Raw genomic sequence first — 24703 nt, 5'->3', positions numbered from 1 at the left:
TTCCCTCCAGATCCCCATCTATATCATTTTGTGGTTCCTCAGGTGATACAAAAATAGTCTTTAGTAGATTCCTCCTTTCTTCTCTAAAACTGAACATTTCCTTTAACAGCTCGCCAAGTATCCCTATTAGCTGAATTCACAATGTAACATACACAAATGGGATCCTTTTTCCAAGCGCCTAAGTCTGAAACTGCAGCTGTCCTTCAAAGCCCGCTGATCAGATAATCAGCACCAAACCAAATGTCAAGAGAAAAAGAACTTTGAAATTTCCACAGCGCTGTTCCTAAAAATTTTATATTGATGTATAAGCTGCAAATATCATCACATGCTTTCAAATATACCTTCCAGCATGATATTTGCGGCTTACCATCTCTTGACATTTGGTTTGGTGCTGATTAGCTGATCAGTGTGCTTTGAAAGACAGCTGCAGTTTCAGCCTTAGGCGCTTGGAAAATGGATCCTGTTTGTGTACGTTACATTGTGAATTCAGCTAATAGGGATACTTGGAAAGCTGCTAAAGGAAATGTTCAGTTTTAGAGAAGAAAGGAAGAATCTACTAAAGACTATTTTTGTATCACCTGCGGAACCACAAAATGATTTAGATGGGGAAAAATGTGAAAATTACAAAAACTTCTCATTAAGGAGAGTCATTTATGGTGGGAAGTATTTACCCTTGAAACCTATACTTCTTAGAACTTGATACCCCGTGGTTTCCGAATAAAGAAATTGCCCAGTTTTAATACTGGTACAGAAAAATTCAAGAAGGACTGCTATAAAATTCTGGACTCTTGCTCCCTCTCATTGATGGTGTAGAAGTCAAAAATATTACATACACAGAACATACAAACTCCAAACAGAGAGGTCTTTGTTCATAAGCATACACGCAGCGTGCACAGGATATACGGTAGCATACGCATTCATCCAGACAAGCCACAAAGATATATTAAACACATATTTCATACAACACATAAATTACACATAGACAAAACATGTCAAGCACCAGACATTAAAATGTACTTATATAATAGAGTGTAACATCAGATATATATGTATTATTAGAACGGAACAAGTTAAATATATCATGCTTAGTGTCAAAATGATCAGGAGAATGTGTGGAATAATTTGATAGCTATGGGTAGATTGTAGCACATTGCAATGATTAGTTATAACCAAATGTATGAGTACAAAGGACTTCCTGAAGAGTTGAAACTAGCTTCACAGCATGGCCCTGGGGGCAGACACATGTGCCAGCATTATAGGACAAAAGCCCTCACACTGACCTATGAACCGTTGAGTTCTTGAGAGGTTTGGCCTCTGGACCAATGGAAGGAGACCAAAACCAACAGACTGTTAACTCCCACTGTTTTGATATAGGCAGTTTTTCTAAGATATAGTTAGTTAGTTAGTTGCTTGCTGAGGGGGAGAGAGATGGAGACGATTGTGGACTGAGCAAAGGGTGAAGTATTCTGGCTGTAACTGATTCTTTTGTAACTGTAACTGCTTCTTGTGTAATTGTAACTCTGTAACCATATATATATATACATGTTATACCTAATGATATATTGTACATATGTTATTTTGTATGCAATTCCTTTAATATCAAATATACATATATCTATGAGCATTGAACCTCAGTAATACCATGTGTACGACTGCTTGCTTTCTTTTAAGGGATATAGGGCTGCAACGTTCAGCGCACTTTTTTAATATATGGTAATAAATTGCACCTTGCATCCGCAGTATATATTAATGCTGGCATTTGAAATGTTTATTTAAAATAATTAAAATTCACAATGGAATTAATTATCAGTGAGAGGAGAGAGAATTTAAGAACTACTGAGAGAGAAATAGAATTGTTAAGTAGTCTGATAAATCCCTTTACAGAATTAGCAGATTATAAGGAATTAGAAATAAATATAGTAAATAAGCTCAGAAAAAATTAACAAAATCTTCTAAAGAAAAAACAGAAGAAGTTTTGGAGAGAAAAGGAAGATTTGGCTACTGGCAATTATCACCAGGAATTTGAAACCAATGAGGTAGGAAGTGATGGTAACAAAAAGAATAATCAGGATAGAGAACAGACATTCCATTCAGATAGAGGGAGAGATAAAATCAGAAAAGAAAGTTGGAGGGAAGAAACACATAATTTTTATAATAAGGGTGATGATCAAGGATATAAACGAAGGATGAAAAAAAGGAGGGAGGAGAAGGAGACTACCCTCAGGTCAGAGACAGGAAAAAAGAGAGATTAGGATGAATAGAAAAAGCACACCTCCGTATGGGAGAGAAAAAATAATAAATGGAAGAAATAAATATTTCAGAAGAAATGAAAATCAATGTGTCAGGTTCCGTTTTGCTTGTGTCCCCGGAGGGGGCGCTAGTGGGTCAGTGGAGGTAGGATGGAAGAAGTGAGGAGGCTGGATTGGGTTTCTGCGCATCAGCGCAATGGTGTTTTATTAACATAAAAGTTCACACAATAAGGCAGCAGAATAACGTGCAGGAATAAACAATAAAAAGTATGCAATGGAAATGGTGCAGCTTGGAAGCTGAGAGTCTATGGAGGAAATGGTAATGATGGATAAGTTCACTGGTGTGAGAACCAGAGTGGTTTAAAACGTGGAGCCAGCAGAGATGGTGATATATGTGTAGCAAACCTGGTAGCAGATGCAGGAGACTCAGGTGGAAGTCCACAGTGCAGTTCGTTAGGCACAGGCAGCTAGCAAGCTGCTTCACAGGTGAGGTGATGGAATGCACCTGGAGAGAGTCTCTACTGCTGAGGCTGAAGCACACAGTAGTTGTAGATAGGTGTGGAGCCAAATACAAATGCAGGGATTGCTGATGCTTGTAGTTCCACGGAGATGCAGGAAGGTAACCAGGAACACGGAGGAACAGGAAGGTAACCAGGAACACGGAGGATCCAGGAAGGTAACCAGGAACACGGAGAATCCAGGCACATGGGTCGCAGGAGTGACACAAAGTTCAGGACAACCATAGGCTCACCCTGCAGCTCCTGATATACCCCCTGGTGTGCAGACATTGGTTGGAGTGGGAAAAGGAGGTGCGGCCAAGCTCCGGATTAGCCGCCGTACTCTGACCGATGGAGACTGTCATGGCGGCGCCCATGCCGCGGCCCGGCGGGAACGCGGCGTGCTCACACGCCCACTGTTACAGGAGCATTCCTAGGCCCAGGATGACGTCTGGCGGCAGAGGAGCGGACGACAGCAGAACGTAGGGACCCCGGACAGAGTCCGCACCGACGGACAGATGTGGCTGTGGTGAGTCGATTCCTGACACAATGGGTATTTAGAGAACATAGTCCCCCCTGAACCCAGGAGACGAAAAGTTATTTTCCCTGAAGAAGAAGTATTTGAGGATCAGAGAAAAGAAAGAAGTAGAGGTAGATGGAGAAGAAATGGGACTGAGCGCCATTTTTTAGGAGGGAGTCCACAATATCAAAGGATAGAAAGGCAAGATCGAGGTTTGTTAGAAAGAAGATGGTGACAAAAGAAAGTATGCAGAGAGTATATAGGAAAAGGGGAAAAGGGGAGGGGTGCCTAAAAGGAAAGAAAGGAAAAAGAAAAGGGATTAAAATCCTAAAACAATGAGAATTAGGGAGAGAGACAAAAAAAGCCTAAAAGACTCCAAAATTTATAACATCAGCTCATATGCTTTAACTGCATTAGAAGAAGGTGTTTTGAAAAAAGGCCTTAAGTTCGCACCCACCAATACAGCGAAGGGTTTTGAATTATTTATTGATGTGCAAAAATACCTCAGAAAACTCTCATTAATACTTTTCTTTTCTGAAGTAGAAAGAAATGATATAGGAGTAGCAAATGGGGAAGAAATAGAAAAAGTTTCACTTCAATCCCATACAGAGTAGAGGTGCGGCAGTAAACACATTTGGAAAGATGGTTGTAAATGATTTGAAAAAAATATGTAATACTAGTCAGACAAAAAGGTGATTTGGAGAATGTAATAGTAATCTCTCTAGGAGAGAAAGGGAGGCATTACAAAGCCTCCAAAAAAAATACGTCCATCACCATCAAGCCGGCCGATATGGGGGGGGCGGAGTGGTGGTGATGGACATGGAAAAATATGAGGGGAAATTAAAGATAATGCTGTCCGACAGAGACACTTACTCAAATACTATGAGAGGGGAGTGGTTACTGAACAGGAAAAAGATTTTCTCATGGTAGAGGACCCAATTCTTCCTGTTATTTATGGACTACCAAAAATACACAAAAATGTAGAGGACCCCTCCATTCCGTCCCATAGTAGCTGGGATAGGTTCAGTTACTTCTAACCTTTCGCGGCTATTAGATTCATATTTACATCCGTTGGCGTGTAAAGGTAAGGCATATTTTAAAGATACGACAGATATAATTAATAAATTGAAGGGGGTGCAGTGGCAACAAGGAGACATCCCAGTAACAGCGGATGTCGGATCCCTTTATTCAATAATAGAACATGAAAAAGGGATTCAAGCCATAGAAAGTACCCTAATTACAGAGAATACAGATGTGGATTCAAAGAATTTTATTATGGAGAGCATCAGGTTTATTTTAACAAATAACCTTTTCTTCTTCAAAGATACACATTACCTGCAGCGCATCGGGATGGCGATGGGTATGAGATTCACCCCCAGTTTTTCTAATATATTCATTGGCTCGTGGGAGGAGCATCATGTCTAGGGAGAGCTGGGGGCAGGTCTCGTATGCTACCATAGATATATAGATGACATAATTTTTGTGTGGAGGGGAGGTGAAGAATCCCTTAAAGAATTTCAAGCCAATCTAAATGCAAATGAGTTTGGAGTAGTATTAACCTACACTCAGAGTGAGCACAGTATAAACTTTCTTGATATAACAGTGTATATTAAAGATCTAAGTATTCATACTCAAAATTAATATAAACCTACGGATAGTAATTCCTTTATTTGAAAGGACAGTAGTTATCATCCTAGCTGGTTGACAGAAGTTCCGGGAAGTCAGTTCAGACGTATAAAATGGAACTGCACTGAGGACCCCATATATAAGCAGCAAGTTCGGATAATGAAAGAACAGTTTGTGCAGAAAGGCTATGATCCTGTTGTTTTACAGAATACACTTGAGAATATTGATGAAATAGATAGAGATACACTATTACAGCCAAGTAGAAAAAAGTGAAAGAAGATTTTTTGGTTTCTTTTGTGACAACATATAACTCCAAGTATAAAAACATTGAAGGGGTTTTGAAAAAAAACACTGGGGAATTCTGAAAAGTGATTCCATATTGGAGAAAATACTTCCAGAGAAACCGAAAATCATATATAAGAGAGCACCAAATGTAAAAAATATTCTGGTAAAAGTGCAATAGCTCCTGCACCAACTATGATGATCAGAATAAAATCTAAAGGTTTTTATAGGTGCGGTTTGTGTAAAGCATGCAAATATATTAAGGGGAATGAAGGCAGTAAAATGGAAACTTTTGTATCAACTGTAACAAAGAAACAGTATCAAATTAAACAGTTTATAACATGTGAGAGCAGCAATGTGGTGTATTTGATACAATGTAGATGCACGAAACAGTATGTGGGGAGAACTAGTAGGGCTTTTAAGATTAGAATGAGAGAACATATGAATAATATAGCAAAAGGGGTTGAAAACCACTGTCTGTCGGCACACTGTAAAAAGAAACATGAATGTTCAATTCAAAGCATAATTAATTTTAAAGCCATTGAACAGGTTAAAGGTGACTGGAGAGGAAAAATGATGTTTCAGCTTATTTAGCCAGAACAGAGATGCGTTGGATTTATGAGCTTAAGACCTTGCAACCAGATGGATTAAATGGAGAGTTTGAAACGAAGTGGTTTCTTTAAAAACACTTCAAATGGTTTGTGGCAGCTTACCATAGAAAGTATGGAGTATGGTATTGGAATGAGATCACCATCTAGTATCGATAAATTAGAATTTTTTTAGAATATAAAAGATGTGTAGTCCTATGAATATATAGAATGGAGACATGAGGCATTTTCAGTATGATCCGACGGCAGCCTTTAGATAGAAAAATTTAAATAGTTTATGTTGTGGAGTATATTAGTAATGTCCAATAATGAGGAATTTTTTAATGTGGATGAGACAATTATAATGTAAGTCTATGATGTATAGATTACATAAGTTTAATATGTACACTCTGAAATATCTAGGATGTATAAGAAAGAGGGGTAATATAAAATTGTGAATTGTATCTTTAAAATGCCCCTGAATATGTATAATAAAAGTAGAAATCTGTATAATTACATAAGGGAGTTAGCACACCGGATCTCCAGGACAGGGTATAAATTAGTGACCAGACCAGATCCACCCACGCCTTGACAAAGACCCAGATTGTGAAGAAACGCTTTGGCGGCTGGTGGATTTGGTCACTTCATATGAGAGGGGAGAGCCGTGAGTCGATTAAGATCAGAGAGCACGGGTAGCGGGAGACGCAGCGGCGTAGAAGTTCCATCGGGTATAGAGGACCGGAGGACGGCCAGCAGAAGAGATAGCCCTCGTGTGCACAGTGCCGGGTAGCTAAAGTCCCGGTAGGAGGAGAGTATCATACAGACAACTGGAGTCCGGGAGGTCTGGTGAGGTAAATCCCAGTTTTTTGAAACCGAACTGTGAATCCCGCTAAAAGTGCATACTGATTTAACAGAAGTGGAATCAAAGTTTTTTAAGATTTTTTTAAATAAACATTTTTTACTTTTTATTATATTGCGTTTTGGACTGTGATAAAACTTATGGATACAATTGGGATGCTGGAAGGAATATTTGAAAGCATGTGATGATATAAAATGGTTTATGAACAGCTCTGTCGAAATTTCAAAGTTTTTATTTCTCTTGACATTTGGTTTGGTGCTGATTAGATGATTAGCGTGCTTTGAAAGACAGCTGCAGTTTCATCCTTAGGCGCTTGGAAAAAGGATCCCGTTTGTGTACGTTACCTTTATAATGTAGTTTTAATAAAAGACTGGAGAATATTGTTGACACCAGAAGAACAAAACATTTTTTTACTTCTGATTTTCGGGGTGCAGCTGATGGGGACATGGACAACATCCAGTAATAAGAACAGTAATATACTGTACACTGCGGAATAAATATACTAATAATCATGATTGTTTAATTTAACATTCTCGTGGGAGTTTAGCCAGTTTTTGAAACTCAGAGATTTACTAAATCCAAACTCAGGCGTAAACAATCAATCTGAATAGAAACAAATGGTCAAACCTGGAAATAGAAGTTAATTGACCATCAAACAGTTGATTTACTAAGAAATGTGTTTAAAACGGGTGTGGATCATTAAATCAACAATGTTTAGGTCGACCACTATAGGTCGACAGTCACTACGTCGACAGGGTTTCTAGGTCGACATGTGCTAGGTCGACAGGTCCAAAGGTCGACATGAGTTTTTAATGTTTTTTGGGTGTCGTTTTCTCCGTACAGTGACCGGGAAGCCCAATTAGTGCACCTTGTCCCCTTGCATGGCTCGCTTCATTCGCCGTGCTTCAGGCAAGGTGCCTCACTTTGCTTGGCACAGATTACCATTCCAATCGTAGTCCATGTGGATCATTAAGAATGAAAAAGTTAAAAAAGATTTTTTTTAAAAAACTCATGTCGACCTTTTGACCTGTCGACCTAGCACATGTCGACCCAGAAACCCTGTCGACCTTCGGACCTTGTCGACCTGTAGTGGTCGACCTAAACATTGTCGACCTAGACAGTGTCAATCTTCAGACCGGATCCCGTTTAAAACACAGAGCAAATTCAGACCAAAATAGAAGAATCAAATAGACCACCATGTGAGAAGTGTGTTCTGTAGAAGCTTGCACAGATCAATGTGATCTCTGCAGTGCTTTTGTGTTACTGTGTATATGAATGGTTAAAAAAACTGAAAAATGCATGGAGTCCCCCTCAAAAGTATAATCTTTGAAATATCGTGAAAAAACTGTGTTGGAGTTCCCCTGTATTTGATGGCCATAATAATGGGCTGCAAGTTTAAATGTTTTAACCAAAATATGACAAATTCCCCTCTTTTTTTATTTGCTATATACTGTACACACAGATTTGCAGTATATTATTGATAGCGCCGGGATCACAGCCACTGGTAAGCGATACCCAACCCTGGGCAGTACCAGTTGGATGAGATTGCTTGTTGCTCACATTATTTGACCATTATGAGCGTAGTAAAAGCACACTGCAGTTCAAATAAAATCACACTGATCCTGTATGCTGTAAAAATATAGGGGTGCTGCTTGTAAAATATGATTATACGGGCCCTGTATGCTGTAATATTCAGGGGTGCTTCTGTTGTTCAAATAAAAGCACACTGGTCCCGTATGCTGTAAGAATACAGGGGTGCTGTGAAAATAAAGGGGCACTGTTCTGTGTGCTGTATTAATAAAGGGGTGCTGTCCTTTGAAATGGAGAACAACAATTTGGAGGAAAAAATAGTGGAAGATCAGGAACCACTTCCAGTTTCTAGTACTAGTGCTGAAGCTGCTGCTGCCACCAGTCATGACATTGATGATGCAATTCCATCAACGTCATCTGCTAAGGCTGATTCCCAATGTAATAGAGGGCATGTAAAATCTAAGAAGCAAAAATTAATAATCAGAAAAAAAGAAATTGACTAGAAACATAAAATTGGCAATATGCCATTCACGACACGAAGTGGCAAGGAAAGGCTAAGGGCTTGGCCTATGTTCATGACTGGTGGCTCAGCTTCTCATGAGGATGGAAGGCCTCATCCATCTTGAAAAATTAAAATATTAAGCTTGTAAAAGCAAGGAAAAAACAACCGTGCGTTCATAGATATCACAAATCCCCAAGGAGAGTCCAAGTGTGTCCGCGGTTGCGATGTCTAGGCCTGACCTTCCCAAGACTGTATGGAAAGAGGAGGCTCCTACCACCATTTGCATGCTCCCTGCAAGTGCTGGGAAGAACATCGCCAGTGCAGTTGCTGATACTGATATTGAGGATGTCACTGTAGACGTACACCAGCATGAGGAGGATATTGATGTAGCTGGCGCTGAGACAGAAGTTGACGATGAGGATTCTGATCGTGATGTGGTTTGTTTGAATAAGTCACAAGTGGAGACAGGTGTTGGATGAGAAAGCCCATTGTCATGCCTGGGCAAAATACCAAAAAAGCCACCTCTTCGGTGTTGAATTATTTCTCCACAAATCCGGATAACAAGTGTCAAGCTGTGTGTTGGCCTTTGTCAATCTGTAATAAGTAGGGGTAAGGACGTTAACCACCTAGGAACATCCTCCCTTATACGTCACCTGCAGCGCATTCATCATAAGTCATTGTCAAGTTCAGAAACTTTGGGTAAGAGCATAAGCAGTCCACTGACACCTAAATCCCTTCTTCTTCTTGTTCCCAAGCTCCTGCAAGCCACACCACTAACTCCCTCAACGTCAATTTCCTCCTTAGTCAGGAACGGAAGTAGTCCTGCAGGTCATGTCACTGGCATAACTGACGAGTTCTCTCCTAACCGTGATTCCTCCAGAGGATCCTTGAGTTATACGCCTACTGCTGCCGCTGCTGTTGTTGAATCTGGGAGTCGATCGTCATCCCAGAGGGGAAGTTGGAAGACCACTTGTACTACTTCAACTAAGCAATTGACTGTTTAACAGTCCTTTTGCAAGGAAGATGAAATATGACAGCAGTCACCCTGTTGCAAAGCGGATTACTGAGGCCATAACAACTATGCTGGTGTTAGAGGTGCATCCGATATCGGCCATTAGTGTAGTGGGATTTAGACAGTTGATGGACGTACTGTTTCCCTGGTACCAAATCCCATCTAGATTCCACTTCACCAGGCAAGCGATTCCTGGACTGTACAGGAACATTAAGAAAAATGTCCTCAGTGTCCTGAAAAATGCGGTTGTACCCAGTGTCCACTTGTCCACGGACATGTGCACAAGTGGAGCAGGGCAAACTAAAGACTACATGACTGTGACAGCCCACTGGGTAGATGTATTGCCTCCCGCTGCAACAACAGCAGCGGCACCAGTAGCAGCATCTCACAAACGCCAACTCGTTCCTAGGCAGGCTACGCTGTGTATCACCGGTTTCTGCAAGAGACACACCATTGACAAACTCTTACGGAAACTGAGGGACATCATCACACAATGGCTTACCCCACTTAGACTCTCCTGGGGATTTGTGATATCGAACAACACCACCAATATTGTGCGTGCAATACATCTGGGCAAATTCCAGCACATCCCATGTTTTGCACATACAATTAATTTGGTGGTGCAGAATTTTTTGAAAAATGACAGGGGCGTGCAGAAGATGCTGTTGATGGCCCGAAAAATTGCGGGCCACTTTTGACATTATGCCACTGCGTGCCGAAGGCTGGAGCACCAGCAAACACTCATGAACCTGCCCTGCCATCACCAGAAGCAAGAAGTGGTAATGAGGTGGAATTCAACACTATATGCTACAGAGGATGGAGGAGCAGCAAAAGGCCATTCAAGCTTATACATCCACCTACAATATAGGCAAAAGGAGGGGGAATGCACCTGACTCAAGCGCAGTGGAGACTGATTTACATGTTGTGCAAGGTTCTCCAACCCTTCAAACTTGCCACACGTGAAGTCAGTTCAGACACTGCCAGCTTGAGTCAGGTCATTCCCCTCATCAGGCTTTTGCAGAAGCAGCTGCAAATTAAAGGAGGAGCTAAGATAAAGCAATTCCGCTAAGTATGTGGGACTTGTGGATGGAGCCTTTCATTCGCTTTGCAAAGATTCAAGGGTGGTCAATCTATTGAAATCAGAGAACTACATTTTGGTCACCGTGCTCGATCCTAGGTTTAAAACCTATGTTGTATTTCTCTATTCGGCAGACACAAGTCTGCAGAGGTGCAAAGACCTGATGGTGAGAAAATTGTCAACTCAAGTGGAATGTGACCCGTCAACAGCTCCTCCTTCATTTTCTCCTGCAACTGGGGCTGTGGGGAAAGGATAAAATTTCCTAGCCCACTCGCTGGGGGTGATGCAGGACAGTCAGGAGCAAGTGTTGCCAATGATTACTGACATATCTACTGTCACTGCATATGATTCTGTCACCATTGAAAGAATGGTGGAGGATTATATTGGTGACCGCATCCAAGTAGGCATGTCAGACAGTCCATATGTATACTGGCAGGATAAAGAGGCAATTTGGAGGCCCTTGCACAAACTGGCTTTATTTTACCTAAGTTGCCCCCCCCCCAGGGTGTATTCTGAAAGAGTGTTTAGTACAGCTGGTAACCTTGTCAGTGATCGGCAGAGGAGGTTACTTCCACAAAATGTGGAGAAGATGCTGTTCATCAAAATTAATTATAAATTCCTCCAGGAAGACCTTTACCAGCAATTGCCTCCAGAAAGTACACAGGGACCTGTGATGGTGGATTCCAGTGGGGACAAATTAATACTCTGTGAGAAGGAGGATGTACACACTGAAAGGTGTGAGGAATCAGAGGATGAGAATGAGGACGACATCTTGCCTCTGTAGGAGCCAGTTTGTGCAAGGAGAGATTAATTGCTTCTTTTTTGGTGGGGGGATTAATTGCTTCTTTTTGTGGTGGCCCAAACAAACCAATCAATTCAGCCACAGTCATGTGGCAGACCCTGTCTCTGAAATGATTGGTTTGTTAAAGTGTGCATGTCCTGTTTATACAAAATAAGGGTGGGTGGAAGGATCACCTCAGTGATCTGTAAAAGTTGGCACACATACAATTAAATATACATACATAAATAAATAAATAAATACATACAGTATATATAGTATGTGCTGTGAGCCATATGATTAGCAGCCTTTATGCAAAATCTGGGTCTTCCTTCCCATATCTATATAGATATGTTTTTATATGTCTGTTTTTTGCATACATGTATTCCTGTTACCACACAGTTAGGATTTTGAATGTATTAGATATGTTTTATATTCTATTGTTTTATATTCTATATTCTATAATGCAGGTCTGCGCAAGTGAAAGGGGCTGGACCTGGCCCCTCCTGTTTGGGATCATGTGATCTGTATAAGGGTATATTAATCCACTTTTGGTAGACTACACAACACCTTGAAAAAGGATTACATCTGAAATGGATTGGTGAGGCGCTGTGTGAGCTTCATTTTTTCCCAGAACCTGGCCCCCATCTAGATGTTCCTTCTGCCCCTCTCCTCATCCTGGGTATGAGAAAAGGGTTATGTTTTGAACTTTATTTTAGCTTAATTTGGGTAACCACTTTAAGTCATATTATTTTGGCGTGTTTTAGTGTGTGTATGTACAGGTACTCATTAATTGGTAGTGCTTTATTGTTAGCACTTTAATAAATCTGTATCATTTTTAGGGTAATGCACTATTGTGTGCTTTTTTGTATGTTTAATTTTTAATTATATTCTATATCAGAGTGGATCAAAGGACTAGTTACAAGTATATCTTATTTATAAGAGAAGGGGCCGTAATCATTATCACTAAAATGCCACAATTTCTACACTCCGCAGGAGATGTAGTAATTGTGACATTCATCAAACTCCGGAAAAGCATTTTTCCCAGAGTTTGACTTTGAAACTGTTCACCATCCTGCTATGGTGAACAGCTTCCAAATCTCTGCACAAGCTGCTATATACACGGCAGCTTGTGCAGGAGAGGGGTGGTGGTGGGGGAAGGTCCGCAGCTGCAGCATGTTCCCTGCAGCTGGGCACCCCTTATGAAGAAGCCGGCGGGGGGTGGTGAGTAGGGCCGGAGGCTACAACATAGTCCCTGCTACCATGCACCCTATGCAGGAGCCGGCGTTGGGGAAGGGGGGGGAGGGTGGCTGTATAGGGAATATTATATATACACTGGACTCTGTGAGGATCACTTGTACTTCTATTCTGTACCCCTGAAGAAGTCTTTGGGACGAAACACATTGGATTCTTCATATGTTACATCTTTGAGTCGTACGCTGAATTTACAACAACAAGGAAACACATTTAAACTGAATGTAAACTTGACAAACTCTAAGATGATCACAGCGTCAGATACTCCAGCCTTCTGACGAAGTCGATGACGAAACGCGTTAAGGCGGAGCTAACTGACACATGTACTCGCTGGGGCTGTTGAATCCCGAAGTCCACGGCTGATGTGTTCCTACTCGCGGCCCTCAAAAGGCAGCAGCTAACGGCGGGGTGAGGATTCCAATACGGACTAAGTGACTTCTGGTTCCAGCCTTTGTCGGGAGATTATTGTGAAATCATGTGGTAACCAGCCCACACTGGTTACCTTGCGGTACGAGTTTAATCTTATCCTGTACGTCTGTCTATTTTTATTAAATACTTTTATGCACTATGGAGCGCCCCCTATATATGCTTTTTTAACAGATACATTACATCCGTGGGAATCGGATTGATCAGAGGGGAGCAGCGGTCCATGAAAATTTGAAGGAGGACCTAGTGACTTTTTAAGCATTTATTTTTATGCACTTGATTTCACAAGCACATTTGTGGTTTTTATTGTTCATTGATATCTCAAAGCAATAACCAGCGCTTACCCCTGTCTATATTTGTTATATATATATATATATATATATATATATATAAACGGGTGTAGTATGGTATGCTGCCTGACGGGGGCCCGATGCACGGCATACTGGTGCCAGAATCCCGACTGCCAGCATATCGACAGCGTGCAAGCGCAAATGAGCCCCTTGCGGGCATGGTAGTGTCACGCTAACTATTCTCCCTTCAGGGGGTTCGTGGACCCCCAAGAGGGAGAAACTGTGTCAGTAGGCCAGTAGGCCAGCTGTCGGGATTCCAGCGCCAGTATACTGTGCGCCAGGATCCCGACAGCCGACAAATCTGAAGACCACCCCTATAAACAAACAATACTTTCTTTCTGCGCTATCTAGGTATTGGATTAAGTTTATAAAATAATGTAATGATAGGCAGCCGTATTTCACTAAGTTCCCTGCTAGAAAGAACTGAGAAGATAGATATACTGTATGTGACAATAGTGAATTGGCACCTTAAAGTTGTTACGGTCCTAAAGCCGTTCACACTATCAGTCAATATCGCCTATTGGCGGAATATGGTATTCAACATTTAGAACAATAGAAGTTGTAATACAACTAGTTATTTAAAATTCATAAAAATATGGCAACAGTAAAGATCAATGTTTTGCAGATTTCCTTTATGTCTCCTCCTTCACTTCATGTACGAGAGGTCACAATCAAGACAGATAACCCCTATTTACTATGAATTGTGAATTTGTTTAATACAGTACTGTAGTAGAAGGTCTTATTTGTAATGTACTGTTAATATTCCTAAAATAATTCAATATATATGTAACCAGTCCCTATTTTGGGAATCAACAAAAACATTAAGGAGTTGATTTGGACTATGACTACATACAGAGATTAGCACTGTAGAAACATAATAATAATATGACTTGATGTTATGGGAAATATATAAGCACTAACGCTAAGCTAATTATACAACCATCAGGTCGAATATGCTTGGGATTTATCCTTGATTTTCTTAGTATCTGATTTCCCATACATCCTTTGTGAACCAATCAGGTATGTGCTCCCCTCCTTTATGAGTGGTCCACATCGAATCACTTTTCTCTTAAAGCTAAACCCCAAAATGTATATACAAAGGTTATTCTAATGTTTTTTCAATAGGTGATTGGGCCACGTTGTACAAGAACCTGGTACTCATCCGTTTTAGGACATGAGTGTCCAAGGGCATTTTTACCTACTTCTAACTGTTTTGATGGGTTCTTCATTTACAGTAAGGTATGTGCCCATATGAAGTTGATACTTTATTTCTCTCTGCCTGCTTATGCATTCTTTCTTTAAACTAACTATTGTTTATTCATATCATCAGTCTGATTTGTCATACTGTATTGTATTGTATTTTATATGGTTTCTTTTTAAATATTTTTTTCATGGTTTATGGATTGTTAAAATTACTATATAAACTAATGTCTTAAAAATTGCATCTTACACTTGTAGATACACCCCTGATGAAATCTCACCATGAGACGAAACGCGTTAAAAGGATTATTTGTCTTGTCTGTGACCTACAATTTACATGACGTGAAGGAGGAGACATAAAGGAAATATGTACAACAATGAACTTTATGGTTTCCATATTTTTCTGGATTTTAAATAAATATCTGTATTAAGTGGAACTTTTGCCTATTGTCACAAATATATATATATATATATATATATATATATATGAATATCACCACACCATGAGGCTCCAGTTGGGGCTATGTTGTAGATGAGACCAGCACTCCGGAACAGTCAAACAGTTTATGCCATTTATTGTGCAAATTCAGCAATTAGTACCATCACAAGCGGGTTTATCTGTGCAAATTCAGCAGTTTGTAAACATGATTTAAATATAATCAAGTATCTCACATATCCTGTGTATGCTGGGGATACGTATCCTACCCAGCCGAGTCTCCCAACAGCTGTTTCGGCTATTGCCGTCGTCAGGGGAGCTTGTGATGGTACTAATTGCTGAATTTGCACAATAAATGGCATAAACTGTTTGACTGTTCCGGAGTGCTGGTCTCATCTACAACATAGCCCCAACTGGAGCCTCATGGTGTGGTGATATTCATATTGAAAAGTCCTTGACCGAGCACCCTCTTGGAGATTTCTTAGTGCTGTGCGGCCCACGCTGTCTACTATATATATATATATATATATATATATATATATATATATATATATATATATGTCCTTGTGATCCGGCTCCCCTTTAAGTATGGTTACTGCACCGGGTGCCTCCGTAATAGGTAAATCATATATACAGCAGCCGCGGCACTCCTGGTGTCTGACTTAAAAGAAGACTCTTGTACAGGCAGATGTAAAGTGACAACGTTTCAATGACTTTTATTGTTTTCTATAAGATAGTCTGTCACTAGGCAGCCATAGAATGCAGCGTGTTTTGGTTGCTTCCAGTAGCATAGTACAATGGTAATGCATGGCACGTACTTAGTATTCCATTTGTCTATTTTGTTATGCTGATGTATTAGGATAATGATAAGCTATGCACAATATGCTGCCTTCTATACAGGTTACATGTCTATGTTGATGTCATAGGTAGTAACCTGTATTCTGTAGCTTGATGTTTATACTCATTATGTTGCTAACAAATGTTTTACAGCATCTGCTGGGATTTGATACATGGGGTGTTATGTTTATTGCAACATGTACTTATGTTGATCATGGCGGTACAGTGCTCTGGCATCATTTGATGCCGATATTTGTTTGAATGTTTTCTCTGCAGCTTCTCTGTAGTTGTTTACACTGTTGGCATGGTGATGGGGAGCACGGCCGGGGCAAGTGACGCAGGCATTTGTTCACACAGGGTGATTAGAGGCTTTGTAAGGTAAGATGTGTTTGTTTGTTGCTTAGACCTGAGGAAAATAACTCAATAAAAGTCATTGAAACGTTGTCACTTTACATCTGCCTGTACAAGAGTCTTCTTTTAAGTCAGACACCAGGAGTGCCGCGGCTGCTGTATGTATATATATATATATATATATATATATATAGTGGACAAGAAATAATTGCGCGATATTCCAAACCAGTCCAGTATAATTTAGAAGGTCCAATATTTCCATATCTTGATCACACTATTTTTGTCCTCTGCTGCTTTCTCCAATTAGAACCGTACCACGGGCTTAGTTTAGATACATGCAAAAGAACAAATGAGGAGCGCGGAGTATAAGTAAAACAGTTGTAAGCATTTAATTACAAAAGGTATATGCATACATACATCTCAGTTAGAGACAAGCAGCTTGATGTATCACACCGAAACGCCTCCGGACAGCATCAGTGGAGCGGCCTCTATTCTCAGCTCATCAACCGATCCCTGGCTCGGGACCACACACGATCAAGTCAGCAGTAACGTTGTTACGTCAAGTGTCCAGTTACCACGCCCAATGCGTTTCATCACGAGGACTTCATCAGGGGGTGTGACGCGTATGTTATTTCCTGCTTTGAAGCCAATTAACATACCTCCCATTTTTGAGAGGGGTATAAATATGTGCCCTGTGGGCTGGTGTGTATACACTCCTTAGGAAGTCCAGTGGATAGCAAACGGACAAAACACGTTGAGTGGAAAACCGTGGGCCTGAGTCACGTATTTCAGATAAGCTGTTATAATTTTTTTATATGGTACGGGCAACTTTTTACCAACTGTTTTTATGTTTAATAAATGTATAAAATTTACTACACTATGGCCCTTTCATCTTTTACATTCTGGTGATTGTGCGAGTCATGGTTAAGGAGATCCGAGTGTCTTGAACATTCCAGAAGTTAATTCCAGAATCGTGCTGCTTTGGATGAAAATATCTGCATTAAGGTGGTCTGAATACCACCTATAACGGTACACCTCCAATTCTTAGGGTGTTTTTATATTGGTGCAGGTTACCCAGTATTATAATATTGCATTAGGAGGCGCTTGTTTTCACTTGTTTATATATATATATATATATATATATATATAGAGAGAGAGAGAGAGAGAGAGAGAGAGAGAGAATGCTGGTGCAGCACTCAAACATTTAAGACGGACGCTGTCTAATTTCAATCAACGTTTCAATATATAGAATATGGTCATCAGGATTACAATACATAAAAATAGACATACCTTTATAGTGCTCACCAAACAGAAAAATGACGGCTCCCGGGCTGGGACTGAGCACCCGCCCAGTCGCCGCACTGTGCTGACGTCGTAGGAGAGACGCGTACGTGTATCATTACCATGGCAACATGTAAGCGGAAGTAGGCAGAAGAATACTATAATACAAAACATATCATTACATGTAAATAGCATCTCCAAATAACCTAACTAAACTTGGTCAAAGCCACATTAAGCAATAATAAAAAACAAGAGGCAAATAAATGAATACTACAACGTAAGTTAGCAAACGATATACTTTAATTTAAACCATATGGGGAGATTACATTTAATCTATAAATCCATTGTGCCTCACATTTTAAAAGACACAAAGAGCGGTCACCCCCTCTAACAGACACAGGTATAGTATCTATCATCCTGTATCTAAGACTAGACAAAGGGTGATGAAATTCCGCAAAATGCTGAGCCACTGGTTGGTCACTTGTACCCGAATTTAAAGCAGCCCGTATTGAACTCCTGTGGTTACCCATACGCTCCTTAAATTTACTTTTGGTTTTACCGATATAACTCATGCCGCACGGGCAAGTAATTTGATAAACAACGTGTGAGGAATTACAGGTGAAATGATGAAGTATCTTATATGTTTTACCCAAATGGGGATGCTGAAACGTGTTACCCGTAAGAAGAAACTGGCAGGTGGTGCACGTACATTTAAAGCATCCTGTACGATGTGTCAAAGTAAAAAATATAACATAAAAAGAACATACAAACTACACACATTTGTTTTGTCGCAGAGGATGATGGAGTTGCTTCTAGACCAGTTCCTGCATAATTTTACACAGAGAGAGAGAGAGAGTGATATGGAGAGACGAATTTATATGAGAAAGATAATGGTATTGTATGCTGGCCTGCAACTGTAACTGCATGTATTAACTGCTTACTGTATAAATTGTAATCATGTAATTATGTGTATACTGCACATTGTGATATATTGAATACATATCCTTTTAATAACAAATATATACATCAATGAGCTTTGGAACTCAGATAATGTGTGGGTGTATTATTTTCTCTTATGGGATGCAGTGTTTTGCTATGTATAGCGCACATTCTTGGCACATGGTAATAAGAGGTGCAGGCGTTTACAATATATATTAGAGCGGGCATTTTAAATATTTTTAAGGAAACAATTTGGCATTCACTGATGGGGGCTGGTCCGCGATATCATGGTCTTAATGATGCACTGTACATTATAAAACGACGCTGTGGTCGATCAGCTTGTGGTGGACGCATCGTAAAGCTGAGAAAATCATGTCTGTGTGTATTGTTGTGATATCAGTAAGCCAATGATATGAAATTTCAAGGGACAATGCGTTTCTCATAATATTTAAAATGCTAAAATTTATTTTTATTGTTGCAAAACAAAGTTCAAATAAGTCATATTGTGTTTGATTCAGATTGGATTGTTTATCTGTTAAGTAGGTTTAAAAGTACATTTAAAAGTTGCTGCATAGCCTTGATATAGGTTTTTTTTTAAACTCAGGCCTAAAATAACTTCTGGTGCTTGTATAATGTGTGATTTCTTTGTGACAAAGGAAGCAGCATGGTCTGTCCTCCATTTTGGACTAACCACATGGCCTGTCCACCATTTTGTGTAATCCTCATGGATGTGGAAGGGGGAGGAGCAGTGGCCATTTTAGGAAGGTCATTTTCTAAATAGCTGATTTTCAGTCTGCTCAGAACAATCAGTTTCCTTGGTCACATCAAGCACCATTTATGAGTTACCAATGCATTTATTTAACCCATGCCATAGTCAATTACAAATAGTTTCAGTTGGACCTAGTGAGAGTAAATGGTGAGATAAATGCTTGGCTTAGTGTAAGAAATTGCACACAAAAAAGAAAAGAAAAAAAAAAACATTTTTTTTTCATCTTCTTTCCCAGGATTTAGTTAACTCTTTGTTTGCTGTAGGATAGCCATTGAAATGCAAATTAACCTGTGTAACTGCTTTTTCTTAGCAGTGAAAAGCAAATAGCTTTGATATGCAAATTAGAAGCACTGAATGGGTAAATGAGTCACATAGAAGGCTAGTGAATGATACATATATATATAATATTATTATAATTATGTGTATATTTATATCAGTGTATGTTCTGCAAGATAGCTATCCAATCTGAATCATATAATTTAAATTATAGATTATTGCAGTCATTATAGATCTGTGTGAAATCGGATACATTTGTTGCTATATAGGTAAATTTGAAATAACAGTATTTTAAGGAAGTGTAAAGACACAAACGCAGGTCTGCATAAAAGTTTATACAGAATAAGCTGTGTCTAGTGGGCAATAGTAATTAGTATTGTTCACATTTATAGAGCTGTGTGATTTGTTTTATTGCGGACGCAGGGTTTTGTACACGTGTCTCGGACAAAGTACAGGACTGCACACACAGCGTAAGAGACACGCACGGTCTCGTGTTTACGCAAAGTGCATAAGAGTGCGGGCGCTAAGTACAAATTACACAATAGTGTCGTTTAGTTCAAAGGTGGGACAGTAGCCAGGCTACAATAGCACAAAACTACCCGGTTTCTAAAGCAGATTAGTATAAAACTTTTGTTTAAACTGTATTGCCTCTGGGGGTAAAGCTGCCAATCTGAATGAATTAACATTTTCTGTACAGAAAAACCAAGTGTATTTGAGTGAACGAACGTAGGAGTGAGTGGATTTAAACCCCAGAATTCGGGATCCCGTCGTTCGGTACACCAAGTGAGTGGAGGCTTGGTGGCGTGAGGCGGCTGACTCACGTTAGTATAGGATTTGAAATATATAAGTCGTGAGGAGACTTGCACAGGAGCATGGTAGGGAATTGTGAATTGTGAACTGTGTAACCCATGTAATTTTTTTAATACGCTCCGGCTGAGGTTTCGCAGCTTGTGATTCGATTCCAGTGGTTGTACGGCAGATAAGTAACAAGTACCTATACGCTGTGCGATTGGACCGCGCATTTGTGGGTGCGATATATAGCGCAACTTGATATCCCTTTTACGAGCTTTTGCGTAAAATCGCGGTATCATTAGCGCTGTATACAGCATATGCAAGCGTGATTTGTGTATAAAAAGTGCATAGGGAGTTTCACTGGTCTCTCTCAGGAAAATCTCCAACGACAGATACTTTACTGGAAAGGGTAAGTTATTCCTAAAAACTTCCAGTAAATATAGGTCAATAGGGGCCCTATGTTGGGTACATTGCTTTCGCTATCGACAGTGTATGGTAGTACTGGCCAATGTGGTCGAGAGTGGGTGGAAGTGCTTGGAGAACTTTCACCGTCACCTTATATTGAATATTTTGGTGTTTGTGGGAAAAGTCCCACAATTATGGGAGCCAGTTGCTCAACTAAGAGACGTTTAGCCAGGGTTAAGGCTGAAGAGTCGCGGCCCAAGGGGTCAGCGAGGTTTAAAAAAAAAAAGGAAAAAGTATTATGTGTGGGAAATATGGTCCACACGCTGAATACTTTTTGTCTGAATGGGTACGTATGACTAACAACAATAGGGTATCATTCCCTAAGGTGGGCAGCTTTTAACCAGAGGTACTGCAGAACTTAAGGATAAGAATATGTCTGATAAAATCCCGAAAACAAAGGGTCAGACATACAAATTGTTTAAACCTGTGGCAGCAAGAGGGGTTGGTGAGTTTGATCCTAAGGTATTGCAGGTAGTATGTCTAACCAAAGTCATATAAGACAAGAATGGAAATATAAGAACTGTTTGAACTTGTAGCAACAATAAACAAGTAGGAATAAAAAAAGAGAATGCAAGTACACCGCCATATGTAGATGTGGAAGCAGTTACGGCCAGCATACAAACTATACAAAATAATAAAAATATGAAAAATATGACTGTAGCCTATATATGTACTAATGAATGTTGAAGTTTTATTTAGGAGGAGAAGGTGACCTGATTGTTTTCAGCCATTTCTCATGCACCCAGAGGAGTATCCAACCGGTAAAAGAAGAGCAGTAGCCTGTGGGGGAAGTGGCTGAGACCATTGGAACAGGTAAGTATGGTATCATTTGTGTACATATATAGTAAAACTCAAAAATAAAACAAAAAAAAATCAAGAAAGTAACGTCAGAAGTGGAGAAAAACCTGTCCGCACATTAGTATTTGCCAGTAGGAAAGCGGACAGAGACAAGGTAACCCCCGGGTATTTGTTTCAGTTACCATATAAAAAGTATTAATTCCTAGTAATGCCCCTAGTCAAGATGAGCTCGGAAATGTTTGTTGGACCATGTACTGACCCTTAATACGGGATGAGAAGGATTGAATGAATACTACGCATGACCTAGAAGCTTGTTAAACTTTTTTTTTTGTTGTCTTTTGCAGTAATAGAAAACTCTCCATCTGGATAAGACCACTGGTAAACACTAATTCGGCAAATGGGAGGTGGCTGTCTCTGTGCAAATGGACGGGCTCAATAAGGCATTGAGTGTCAGGGTGCAGACTTCTTTGCAAAATTGGATAGGGGTCACAGTAGCTAATCTTAGATAGTGTGCTATTGAACATCACAAGAATAGTGCTATGCGCAGAGAACAACAGGTGGAGAGGTTGAGGACGGTAAGTATACTGGCACATACAGGAAAGACCCATCAGTCCAAACCCCAGACCTCTAATGGTCAATAATATGTTACTCTTGTAGGAAGGAAGGGCATTTTGCCAGAGACTGTAGGAGTAGTAGGACACATAGTCAATATAGACCCCCTAGACAGAAAACAAAAGCCACATTATTAAACACATAGACGGGACCAAGGGACATATAGTAAGGAATCATAAGCCATATAGAAAACACAGATTCGGCTAATGGGAAGAACAAAATAAATGCAACATTACCCTTTGACAAAACTTGCTGTGGTTAAGATGGGGCCTCTAAACTTTTGCTTCTTTTTCCTAGCAGAAATGGCCCCCGATTAACTTAATTTTGTCAGATATGATATACATATACTGTGCTCCCGCTCAGGAAGTACAAAGTATGTTAGACACCCACGAAGAATAATGTCGCATTCTACTGTTCTAGATGCATGTCCATCACAGGTAGAGGAAATTATCTCACAGATACCGGGTTCCCTATGAATTTAGGATTGACAGGACACTGGATTGATGGCTGGGATAGTCCCAATAGCGATACGACAAACACAGAATTTTTTTTTAAGGGGAGTAGACCAAGTAGAGAATCACTTCCCCGTAGTGCCCAATCCAGTTGTCAAATTTTTATAAAATCTTCTCCACCTCTACAAACTCATCTGTCACCAACCTCTATTCTGTTTCTCTACAGTTTCCTCTTCATCTTTTGCATTCACACAGGGTGGTACAATACATGGACCCAAGTACAGTTCAAACTCCACATGCCTAGGTCCTTCAGAGTTCTGCCCAAACCCAGTATATATCAACAGCACGATAACACCAGTATTACTGCAGTGTGCCTTGTCATGCACAAAGGTGGAGAATGGGAATACTGGTGAAGGGAAATTTTGTATAGACACTGATATGCCTGTTGGTGAATGGCAAACCTGACATTTTCTTTTTCATTTTCTTCTTCTTTCTCTCCTCTAGAGATGTTTTTTTTTCTTCGAGTTATGCTCATGGTACTCTACATTGCAAACACACTATAGTAAATTAAAATGAAAAATTTGTGTTCCCTACAGGAAAAGGCAGTCTGGAGGACAAAGGGGTATGGCCAGGAGTCCTCAGGACTGTGGACAGGTGGACACGGTAAGCCAGTAGCCCCCAGAGCATACCTACCAAGTCTAGCTGAGGTGGCACAGGGTATGTGCAGGCTGATGAGATCCTACTGGTGTGCGCCAGGATTCTATTCTCATGCAGGTAAGAGAGCAATGACCTGTCTTGCTTGCTTGAGGAAGAATATTGGTAAAGCAATACCAACAGAGCCATCCCATATCCCTCCTGCAGACGGATCTTTTCAGGAAATACAAATCGACTTCGTACAGCTAACACCCTTTAGGAATTATTGTTATGTATTGGTGTGCACTGATGTTTTCTCAAACTGGGTAGAGGCATTTCCTGCCACCACGGATGCTGCTGTGTTTACCGCAAAGAAAAATTGCGCAGAAATTTGTGTGTAGATAATGCTACCCCTAGAAGTAGGAGCAAAGCTTGAAATTGTACTATTGTGATCATAGATACTGCCACTAGTATTATGTAGCATCAGAACCACTCCCAGATCTTCACTCAACGAATCACCCTCTTCGAAATTTGTTTTTGTTTTGGTATTTGTGTCTTTTTTTTGGGTTGTTTTTGGAAGACAACCTCATGTCATGATTGATCCGCACAATGATCAGAAATACACCAATGAGGTGACAGTACAGTACCTTATTGAGATGAGCCAGCATTTGAGAACTTGACAAAAGAACTTGAAACTTCTGATTGCTGGTATGCCAAATACTAACTGTCTTGATTGTGAACCAAGAGACTGTGTGATTGTTCTTACACTCAGGTTGCCTAATAGACAGGTGGGAAGGACCATACCAAGTTTTGTTGACAACACTATCCCAGTGAAAGTAGCCAAGAGAGAGACTTGGGTCAACGATTCCCATTGCAGGAAAGTCGGTAGTCCAGAAGGAACTCGTAAATGAAGTGAGATCGCAAAAGTATCACCAGAGACTCTGTTCCGTGAAGACTGAGAGGCGGCACTGTTGAACACTACCTGAGCGTACTAAAGGATTGCAGAAAGACCAGTCATTGTAATTGATTTGTTATGAACAAGAGTTGTTTTGTTCTATTTCTCTTTTCTCTCTTTCCCGCTGACAAACATTTTTTTTTCAAGAAATTATATTTTTGCGAGGTTTTTTTTTATTGAGGAGTCGAGTGTGGGACTGGAACTGGTTCTGGAGGAAGGAGTGATTTCCTTATAGGATCCCAGGATTAGCCGATCAGTTTGTTAAAGTCAGAGAAAAATCAAAGGTCTAGTAGTTATGGAGTTTGGAGGTAATCAGGAACAATCAGACAATGGCTATTTACACATTGCAGATACAGG

The 24703-nt window shown here is 40.2% G+C and overlaps 1 long non-coding RNA gene across 1 annotated transcript in view; it reads right to left on the bottom strand.

Annotated features, from left to right (window-relative positions):
- LOC134935384 (uncharacterized) overlaps positions 1 to 24703 on the bottom strand; it is a 55476-nt gene that overhangs the window by 8985 nt on the left and 21788 nt on the right. Inside the window, exon 3 of the long non-coding RNA XR_010180102.1 lies at positions 17665 to 17813. This is a non-coding gene — a long non-coding RNA (uncharacterized LOC134935384). The remainder of the gene's footprint in view (positions 1 to 17664; positions 17814 to 24703) is intronic.

Source organism: Pseudophryne corroboree, chromosome 6 (assembly GCF_028390025.1).
Source record: "Pseudophryne corroboree isolate aPseCor3 chromosome 6, aPseCor3.hap2, whole genome shotgun sequence".
In the NCBI taxonomy this organism is placed as follows: domain Eukaryota; kingdom Metazoa; phylum Chordata; class Amphibia; order Anura; family Myobatrachidae; genus Pseudophryne; species Pseudophryne corroboree.
This window is presented reverse-complemented; position numbering and strand designations above follow the sequence as displayed.